Source organism: Bubalus bubalis, chromosome 17 (genome assembly GCF_019923935.1).
Source record: "Bubalus bubalis isolate 160015118507 breed Murrah chromosome 17, NDDB_SH_1, whole genome shotgun sequence".
In the NCBI taxonomy this organism is placed as follows: domain Eukaryota; kingdom Metazoa; phylum Chordata; class Mammalia; order Artiodactyla; family Bovidae; genus Bubalus; species Bubalus bubalis.
The window spans coordinates 65,841,099-65,852,632 of NC_059173.1; positions in this window are offsets into that span (position 1 = coordinate 65,841,099).

Consider the following 11,534-nt stretch of genomic DNA (forward strand, 5'->3'; position numbering starts at 1 on the left):
TCAAAGTGTTAGTTACTCAGCTGTGTCTAACTCTTTGGGACTCCATGAAATCCTACTTCTCCAGGGGATCTTCCCAACCCTGGGACTGAACCTGGGTCTCCTGCATTGCAGGCAGATTCTTTATCATCTGAACCACCAGGGAAGTCCAGAAGGAAGATTATACACAAGCAAAACAGAGTCTAAAATAACTTCTGATTTCACAATGGAGTGAAATACACAATTGAGAAAAGACCTTTCTATAACAAAATACCCCTGCCAGACTTGGAGTACCCAATTCCAACATGTGAGGGGTTTTCCCACGTCACCAAGCAGTTCGGGGACACCACCTTGTGTCCTACAAGTCAACTCAGTTCCTACACTGTCTACCTGGAGTCAGCAGCAGACTGGAGATGCTAAACCTCCCTCCACCCCCCATAATCACCCCCTGAGCGGGCTAGAGTGGTCCATGAAACTCTGAGTGATATTGTACTTAGTAGATTATCAGTTTATTATAATAGGATACAACTCAGGAAGAGCCAGGTGGAAGAGATGCATAGAGCAGGAAATAGGAAAAAAAACATGGAGCTTTCGTGCCCTCTCAGATTTTGTTACTCTCTCCAAATGTCTGTGTGTTCAGCAATCTGGAAGATGTCTGAAACCAGTTGATCTGGGTTTTCACGGAGGCTTCATTGCAAAGGCATAATTGGTTAAATCACCAGCTGTTAAAGTGCTGCATTCAATATGTCAGCGCTTTTGGAAAACTCAGCAGTGGCCACAGGACTGGAAAGGGTCAGTTTTCATTCCAATCCCAAAGAAGGGCAATGCCAAAGAATGTTCAAACTACCACACAATTGCACTCATTTCACATGCTAGCTAGGTAATGCTCAAAATCCTTCAAGCTAGGCTTCAGCAATACATGAACTGGGAACTTCCAGATGTCCAAGCTGGATTTAGAAAAGGCAGAGGAACCAGAAATCAAATTGTCAACATCCACTGGATCTAGAAAAAGCAAGAGAATTCCAGAAAAACATCTATTTCTGCTTTATTGACTAAGCTAAAGCCTTTAACTGTGTGGATCACAACAAACTGGAGAATTCTTCAAGAGATGGGAATACCAGACCACCTTACCTACATCCTGCATAACCTGTATGCAGGTCAAGAAGCAACAGTTAGAACCAGATATGGAACAACAGACTGGTTCCAAATTGGGAAAGGAGTACTTCAAGGCTGTATATTGTCACCCTGCTTATTTAACTTCTATATGGAGTACATCATGTGAAATGCTGGACTGGATGAAACACAAGCTGGAATCAAGATTGCCAGGAGAAATAGCAATAACCTCAGATATCCAGATGACACCACTCTTATGGCAGAAAGCAAAGAGGAACTAAAGAGCTTCTTGATGAAGGTGAAAGAGGAGAGTGAAAAAGCTGGCTTAAAACTCAACTTTCAGAAAACTTGGATCATGGCATCCTGTCCCATCATTATTTCATGGTAAATAGATGGGGAAACAATGGAAATAGTGAAAGACTTTATTTTCTTGGGCTCCAAAATCACTGCCATGGTGACTGCAGCCATGAAATTAAAAGACGCTTGCTCCTTGAAAGAAAAGCTATGACCAACCTAGACAGCATATTAAAAAGCAGAAACATTTCTTTGCCAACAAAGGTCCGTCTAGTCAAAGCTATGGTTTTTCCAGTAGTCATGTGTGGATGTGAAAGTTGGACAATGAAAAAGTTTGAGTGTGGAAGAATTGATGCCTTCAAACCGTGCTGTTGGAGAAGATGCTTGAGAGTCCCTTGAACAGCAAGCAGATCAAATCAGTCAATCCTAAAGGAAATCAACCCTGAATATTCATTGAAAGGAGTGGTGTTGAAGTGGAAGCTCCAAATCTTTGGCCACCTGATGTGAAGAGCTGACTCATTGAAAAGACCCTGATGCTGGCAAAGATTGAAGGTAGAAGCAGAAGGGGATGACAGAGGACAAGAAAGTTGGATGGCACCATCGAATCAATGGACATGAGTTTGAGCAAACTCCAGGGGATGATGAAGGACAGGGAAGCCTGGTGTGCTGCAGTCCATGGGGTCGCATAGAGTTGTACGTGACTGAACAACAATTGGTGACTGAACTCAGTCTCCAGGCCCTCTTCCCTCCCTGGTGGTCAGGGGTGGGATTGAATGTTCCAATCCTCAGGGCTGGCTCTATTGAGGACCAGCCCCCACATCTCCATGGGAGTCCAAAAGATGCCTCATTAGTGTAACAAAAGACATCTTTATCAGTTTCATCACAGGAAATTCCAAAGGTTTTAGGAGCTCCTGCTAAAAGTTGGATGAAGACCAAATATATATTTCTTATTATGAATTGCAATATCACTCCACTAATAAATTAAGGGAAATCTCCAAGGGCTAAAAATGAACAAGGAGCTATAACTAGAATGTTGATAATAGTTGACTCACATATGATACTATTTGAAGTGTTTTAAATATCTTAACTCACTTAATCCTAACCACAACCCCATGAGGTAACTACTACTTGTATTCTTATTTTCTAGGTGAGGAAGCTAAATCACATAAAGGTTATAGAAGATATAATGACAAGGTTCAATGGCTGCCCAACTGCAATTCTAAAAAGGAAAAGAATTAAGGAAAGACAACACTTGAAAATGACTCAAAATTATCCAGAACTAATAAAAATCAAGAATCTTTAGATTAATAAATTATACCAAATTCCAAGTAGGTCTCTAAAAACAATACCAATGCAAAAAATAATTGCTAACATTTATCCAGTACTTAAGAGTTAGCACTATTCTAAGTACATTATATATATTTTATCCTTTAACCTTCACAAGAATCTTAGGAGATAGTTCCTACCATTAGCCCCAATTTGCAGATACGGAAACTGAGGCACAGAGAGGTCAAGTAGCCCTTTTAAGAATGAAAGTGAAAGTCGCTCAGTTGTCTCCAACTCTTTGTGACCCCATGGACTGTAGCCTGCCTGGTTCCTCTGTCAATGGAATTCTCCAGGCCAGAATACTGGAGTGAGTAGCCATTCCCTTCTCCAGGGGATGTTCCTAACCCAGAGATCCAACCCAGGTCTCCTGCAGTGCAGGTGGATTCTTTACTGTCTGAACCACCAAGCAAGCCCTTTTAAGAATGAAGAGCCTACAAATGGTGAAGCCAGGATTGAAACTCAAACAATTTAATTCCAAGAATGCATTTTTCACATCGCTCCTTTGTGAAACCTTCTCTAGGGAAAGCAGTGACTCTTGGATATTTAAGTGGAGTGCGTCAGATGGCAGTGAAAGGAATGTGTCTTTCTGAAGTCCAGAAGACGTTGCTGTATGATGGCAATGGTCTCTATCTATGTTGTCTAATGCGGTAGTCCTGGGGGACACTACGGACACGTGAAATGTGACTAGTGCCACTTACAAAAGCTAGGACACGGAAGCAACCTCGATGTCCACCGGCAGATGAATGGATAAGGAAGTTGTGGTGCATATACACAATGGAATATTACTCAGCTATAGAAAGGAACACATTTGAGTCATTTCTAATGAGGTGGACGAACCTGGAGCCTATTATACAGAGTGAAGTAAATCAGAAAGAGAAAGACAGATACTGTATATTAACGCATACATATGGAATTTAGAAAGATGGTACTGATGATTCTACATGCAGGGCAGCAAAGGAGACACAGACATAAAGAACAGACTTCTGGACTCAGTGGGAGAAGGCGAGGGTGGAATGATTTGAGAGAATAGCATTGAAACATGTATATTCACATATGTAAAATAGATGACCAGTGGGAGTTCAATGCATGAAGCAGGGCACTCAAAGCCAGTGCTCAGGGACAACCCTGATGGGATTGTTCCTGGGGTGGGGATGGGGAGCTGGAAGGAGGGTTCAGGATGGGGGAGCCACATGTATACCTCTGGCTGATTCATGTTGATGTATGGCAAAACCCATCATACTATTATAAAGTAATTATCCTCCAATTAAAATAAACTAAGAAAAAAGAAATGTGACTAGTACCACTGAGAAACTAAATTTTAAATTTTAAATAATTTTAACTAATTAAATTTTAAATGTAAATCCCCACCTGCGGCTAATGCCTACTATCTTGGACACTGCAGGTTCAGAGTTAATGAAGAGATTGGATGTGAAGACAGGGTAATTCACTAATCCTCTTGACCTCATGCTGAAATGGCTGGGTGACTCTCAATTTTAGATAAGAAAAACCAATAGCGTGATCTTGTTTCTTGAGCAAAGGCTATTCAAAATTACCCCTGAATAGCTTTTAACTGCCTGTAGAGAACTGTTTATATGTTTTGGTTGATGCCACCATGTAAGGTAGGGTAATATGTATGTGTAATGTATTTAGGAATATTTACAGATAAGGAAGATGTAGCTGCTCCTGCTGCTAAGTCGCTTCAGTCGTGTCCGACTCTGTGCGACCCCATAGATGGCAGCCCACCAGGCTCCCCCGACCCTGGGATTCTCCAGGCAAGAACACTGGAGTGGGTTGCCATTTCCTTCTCCAATGCATGAAAGTGAAAAGTGAAAAGGAAGATGTAGAGAAACCTGCAAAAAATTGGCAAGAAGTCTCTAGTAGACTGGGAGGAGCCTGCTTATGAACGCCTTATGAACCTCCTCCTCCCCAGTGTGCATGCTGTTTCTCCTCTATTTGGCTCCCAGGCCACTTTCTATCTTCCCTTGGGAGCATTTCATGTTTGTAGATGCATCTCATTCACCCATAGAGCCCTACCAAGTGTTTTATACCCCAAGTAAAGAAAAAAATTTAATATTACTCTATGCCTTATATTTTAATATTACATCTTACTATCTTACATCCATTTTTTTTTTAAGATGTATGTATTTATTTTTGTCTGCGCTGGGTCTTCATAGCTGCACGTGGGCTTCCTCCAGTTGCAGTGAGCAGGGATGCCCGGGTTTCTCATCGCAGTGGCTCCTCTTGCTGAGAACAGGCTCTAGGTGCCCAGGCTTCAGTCGTGGCGGTGCACAGGCTTTAGCTGCTCTGTGGCATGTGGAATCTTCCTGGACCAGGGATTGAACCACTGTCCCCTGCATTGGCAGGCAGATTCTCAATGACTAGACCACAAGGGAAGCCCTATCTTACATCTTAATAGTCTATGCCCTTGCTATGAAGTGTGGTGCATAGACTGGTGGCATCAGCATGACCAAACAGCATATTTAAATACAGAATATCAGCTCCACGCCAGACCTACTGAATCAGATCTGTATTTTAATAAGATCTCCATATACTCACTAAGCCCAATCCTCTTGCAATGCAGTAATTAAAATGTCTAACCCTTTGACACAATTGCTTATAATTTTGGTGTTATTAATTAGACTGTAGACTCCATCAGAATGGGGATTGTGTCTACCTTGATTATGATTATATTCTTAGTACTTGACACCAAGGTGGGCACTTAATATATCCTCAATAACCAGCTTGGATAAATAAAAAAACAATCAGAAAACAGATTTTTTTTTTTTATGGGAACAAGAAAATATGGTAAAACGACCTCCATTGGTTTACTTTCGTCTAAGTCATACTTTAAAAAATCATTTGATTAGTAGGTATTAGTAATGTTCTTGAATTGTTCTGAATTGGAATTCAATGCTAATTTATTTCTGTTATATTAAAACCAATGCCAAATACATTATTAAAAATAACTTGGCAGAAATTAATTTTAATTTTCTCCCCAGAAGAGTACAAGTAGCATTTAGCTCTTTCAGTTTAAAGCATATGATGCTTTCAAAGGTATAATAGAGATCAAAGGTAAATTTTCTACTCATTTCGATTTCTCAAATAAAGAAGCTGTCGGAATATAAAAGGAAATGCCCCTACAGGTAAGCATTCCAATCACCTAGGGGAGAAAGCAGATGGGTCTTCTGTAAAGACTTGGACTCAGTCAATTTAAATTCCATTTCCTGAAGCTTTTCTTCAAATTGGTGTTTATTTGCAAAACCTGTTATGTGTGGAATCTTGATTTACTGTGCTTCCCTCTAATTTTGCTTTCAGAAGACAACAGTTCTTGCTTATCTTTGCTTATGTAGAGTCTCAGTAGCAATTGTCAGAACTCTCCCTGGGCACCAAACCCACGACACTGACCTCAGCAAGACCAAAAATGTCTTACAGAGAGCTAGCTTGTCTTACTCCAAATGGAATGCTCAGCTTCAGCAGTTCTCAGAGCTAAATATCATGAGCAAATGAGCAAGGCGGATGCATTTTACAGACTTCAGGACTTGGAAGCCCTTGGCAGCCTGACTGACCAGCTCCCCTGCCCACTGCTCCTGTCCCTGCCCTCCTGCTCCAGTCACACCCAACTTGTCACTGCTTCCAACACACCCTTCTCTTCATGTCTCTACCTTGGGATGTGAAGTCACTTCTGCCAGGATCACGTAGACAGGAGGAATACAGAGAGCACAAGGGCTTGGGGCAAACCCAGATTCACTTCCTTGTTTTGAAATTTTGAGCAAGTTAATTAATTACTTTGAATTATTTGCTGATCCGACAAACAAGAAATTGCAGTGTATAGGGGTTGGGACTGTTGTAAGGACAAAAACAACAAAAGAGTAAGGGAATAACAGTGGTGGAGGTTTAGTCACTAAGTCATGTCCGACTCTTACGGCCCCACGGACCACAGCCCACCTGGCTCCTCTGTCCATGGGATCTCCCAGGGAAGTAACAATAGTTAACCTTTAATGAACACCTACTGTGTGGCATTATTGTGACAAGTACCTACAGTATCTGAATGACTACTTGTATCAGCAGAATACCTACCCTTTTCGTAGCCCTTTCTGCACTGTGAACCAATGAGTTTTTTCATAAACCTGTCTTATACACTAAACTCTGAGTTCCTCAAGCACTAGGAAATAATCTTCTTATTGCTCTTAGAAGCAAGCAAACAGCACGCCTGACGCAAAAGCAAGGGCCCAATAAATGTTTATTTAATGAACTGATAGTTAAGGCATTATTGACATTTTGTCTCTCTGCACTGTAACCTTCCCTTTCAAGTCTCAGGTGTTCATCTACTACAATAGTATGTACCTCACAAATTTGCTTTGAAGATTAAAAATAATAATGTGCCACAAAAAGACAGGAAACTTAAATACATATTGCTAAGTGAAAGAAGCCAGTCTGAAAAGCCTATATCCTATATGATTCCAACTCTATGACATTCTGGAAAAGGCAAAATTATGGAGACAGTGAAAAGATCAGTGGTTTCTAGCAGTTTGAGGGAGGGAGCTAGAATGAGTAAGTGGAGCACAATGGATTTTTAGGTGAGTGAAACTATTTTGTCAGATACAGATGTAACTATTTGTCACAACCCATACAATATCTTGGGCTTCCCTGTTGACTCAGATAGTAAAGAATCTGCCTGCAATGCAAGAGACCTGGGTTTGACCCCTGGGTTGGGAAGATCCCCTGAAGAAGGGAATGGCTACCCCCTCCAGTATTCTGGCCTAGAGAATTCCATGGAAAGACAAGCCTGGTGTGCTACAGTCAATGGGGTCCCAAAGGGTCAGACATGACTGAGTGACTGACACACACATACAATAGTCTACATTTGTCAAAACCTATTATCTGTACAACATGCAATGGGAACCCTGACGTAAAGTATAGACTTTAGCTAATGATAATATATTAGCATTGCCTTCCCAGGTGTACCAGATGTACCATGTTAATGTAAGATGCTAATTACAGGAGCAACTGGGTGGGACAGGAAGGGGAATATAGGAGCTCTTTCTTTTCTGGCCAATTTTCCTATAAATCTAAAACAGTACTAAAACATTAAGTGTATTCATTATTTTTAAAGAAAACATTAAAAAATAATGTGAACATAACATTTCACTATATGATAGACTTTGTAAGAATTAAATTCAGCAACTGTTTATTGACTGCTAACTCCACACTAGACACAGGGCTAGGTACTGGAGTTGCAGAGATGGAAAATCTTGTTGCTGTCTTCAAGAGATATAATGTAATAAAGACACAGAGAAGCAAAGGGAGAATTTTCAGCACAGTGTGACGTGCAGAAGCATGCACAAAGGAAGCACACCTAAGCTAGTCTGGGGAAGAATGGTTGCTAGAGCAGGAGAGCTTTACCGGAGGAAGTTATGTCTGAACTGGGTCTTAAAAATAAGGAGGTATTAACTGGGCAAAGAAGGGAGGGTGTAAGAAGAAACGTCTTCTTAGTTGTGAACTAGTTGTGAACTAGTTCTAGTTGTGAACACCGTAGTCAGGGAATTAGAGGTAACTGGATATTTCTGTGGACGAGAGAAAAATGCTGTAAGGGTCCACAGGTGAGGCTGGCAAGCTAGGGAAAGGTGATATGAAAAGCCTTTGTGTGCTGTGCTGAGGGATCATGAATGGGACAATGGGGGTGGTGGGAAGAGTTCCAGCAGCAGAGTCTGGCAGTCAGGAGGAAGGTTGAGAAAGGCCCGTATTTTGCACTCAGCACTGTCTCCTGATCACATCCTTAGTTTCTCAGCAGCGTTGCTGCTACCACTTAGGTGTTTTGTTTTTCCTGGAAAGGTTCTAAGAGCTGGCAGCAGGGGAAGATCTGGAAGCCAAATGGAGATGACATGGGGCATGAAATGGAAGTAGAGAAGATGGATGCTTTCTCAACTGCTCAGGGCCCTTTGAGGCTGCTTTTCTGCAACACAAACTCTTTCCACTTTGATCCATCACTCATTGGCTCAGTCCGTGGGATTTCATCTCCAAAGTCCCAGGAGAGGAAGTCATCGAAATACGTAAGGAATATCACTATCAAATATCCCTTTTCCCCTCAAATATTTTATCAACTACCATATGTGGTTAATATAAAACTGAGCAGCAAGCAGAAAGCCAGCTATATAAGAAAAAGGGCAGGAAGGCTCTGTTAGATGACCTCCCAGAAGAAGAGCTAAACAGAATTTCTAGCCCATAATCTGGCTTGGGCTTCCACGAAAGTGTGTAACAGCCATTTCTGGAGAAATTGGAGAACCTGGGAAACCTAGGACTTACTACAGTTGGGACCACGGGCAGGCAGTCCAGGGACAGGACAACTGGTGAGACGTAGTGGAGAAGGCGCTCTGATTTCACCAAGGCCCGTCTCCAGCTCTGGAGTAGGCCTGCGGGACTTAGTGAGCTCCCTCGGATTGTGCAGGCAGGAGGTTATACAGTGGGGTAAGGAAAGGGCAAGTGGGCAGGAGAGTGAGACTCCATGAAAACGGGAACAAAAAACCAGCAAACAACCTGGATGAGTCATACCCAGGGTACAAAAACCAAAATACATAAAACAATCTGGATTAGCATATCCAGGAGCTCCATTTTCAGATTTTAAAAAGTAATGGCCGTTGACATGTTAATGATGACCGGCCTCAATGCGTCTGAGCCACAAGCCTCCTCTGCGTGCCTGTTGCCCTCTGTATCACACACCCAGTTCATACATCACCATTCTGAGTACTCACTTCACCTATTTCCTTCCTTGGATTTTCTGTTTTCCTATAATCCACACCTTCTTTCAAGGTTCTCTCTCTCTCTTTTTGATTTAGCACTTTGTCCCTAAACTTCTTGAGAAAGAGTGCATGGAAGGTAAGATTTTTGAGAATTTATGTAGATTCTACTTTTATTTTTGATGGACAGTTCATCTTGGTATAGAATTTTGCATAGAAAATCATTTTCCTTTAGACTTTTGGAAGTATCCTTAGAATTCAGGGTTCAGAGTTGTTGAGAAGTCTGATGCCATTCTGGTTTCCTACCTGTTTGTATATATGCTTCTTCTCTTTAGAAATATGGAGACTGTTGTCTCTGTGTCTAGTGTTCTAGAATTTCATAATAATACACTTGATATGGATCTGTTTCCATTCACTGAAGTGGGTACTTGTGCGTTCTTTTCATCTGGCAATGTAGGTCCTTCAGGTATCTTTCCTGTTAAAATTTCCTCCAGTGTAATCTTGGTTGTAATGCTGGTTGCCTGATTGTATTTAACGTTGTTATTTAGTCACTAGGTCATGTCTGACTCTTTTGCGACCCCATGGAGTATAGTCCACCAGACTCCCCTGTCCATGGGATTTCTCAGGCAAGAACACTGGAATGTTGCCATTTCCTTTCCCAGGGGATCTTTCCAACCCAGGGATCGAACCTGTGTCTCCCGCATTGGCAAGTGGATTCTTTACCACTGAGCCCCCTGGGAAGCCCTTGTGTTTAAGGATGGGATAGCAAAAAGCTGATGAGAAGCTCTGTGATTTTGGGAAGACTTATTGATCATAAACTTTACTGAAAGATGATATAAGTAACTTCTTTGTTAGGGAATTCCAGCCCTCACCCCATCCCACTCCATATCACTATCTTTAGGGATTTTTTTTCTACTTGGACTAGTCATGTTTCTTGGAGAAGTCTTCTCCAGTCTTTCCTCTGGAGGGTAAGGCTTGATTTCTAGCATTTCAGGAACCAGGAGAAGATCTGAGCATTTGATGTGCCTACATTAATTAACCCTCGTCTCCTTGTTACAGCCCCTAAGCCCCTTCAACATCAGAAATGAAGTGGATAAAGCTCCGCTTCTGTTAGAGTAGGGGAGGGGAAGTCACCCAGTGGAAAAGACTCAGGGCGAGGGTATAAAAGTAGTCACTTTACAAGTGGCTTCCATCCTCAAGTAGTTCCCTTATTTCATCTCTCTTGCATCTTCACTCCACATCCAGAGGATTTTACAGTGCCACTAACTTAGCATTTGGTTTTCTCAGGTCTGCCAAGTCCTTTACCACTGCTTTTTAGCCTCCAAAATTCTGTTGTTATGACTTCTTTTCCCTCTTCCCCCATCTTGATAAGTTTTAGTGGGGTTCTGGAAAGAGTGAAATTAGAAGCATTTGCTTAATCTGTCATTTCCTCTTGGAACCAACTGTCAAACAGTCTAAAAAAAACCCCTGAGATTCATTTGTCTTATAAGTACGAGTGCCACTGATATTTTGGGCACCTTGATAAATGCTGGAGATGTACTGTGATTTATCTGCCATCATGATGACCGATGCTCTAAGGTAATGGTTTGAAAAAAAAGATTTCTTTCTTTCTTCCACCTTGATGTCAGCAGTTTGTTCTATAGGGATTGCTCTGTGCTGGGTGTACTTGATCAGCACATATCTGATCCTGATTTGAAACCACATGTTGAAACCTTGAATCATTTCTGATGTCACCCAGTTATTCCCTTACCCTGACTGTGTTTCTGAGTTTGTAGGTTAATTGGCCTAATGCTTAATTCTAAGACTGCATGCGGTGTCAGGGCTGATTTGCCTTAAACATCATCTGTTCTAAATACTGCAGAAGTAAAGATCAGGTGCCTCAGGTGCTGACCGAAGGATGGATGTGTGGTCATCTTAAGAAACCGACATGCCTCTGCTGTGTCTCTGTTCCTGGAGGCACTTTATTCTAGACCTTGTCTTCAAAGTTTGGCAATAAAGCTTCAATAATTACAATGGTAGAAAGAGGTTTGGAGGGAGGTATGACATTCATTCACTCATTATTATTTTATTGAAATATAGTTGATGTACAAT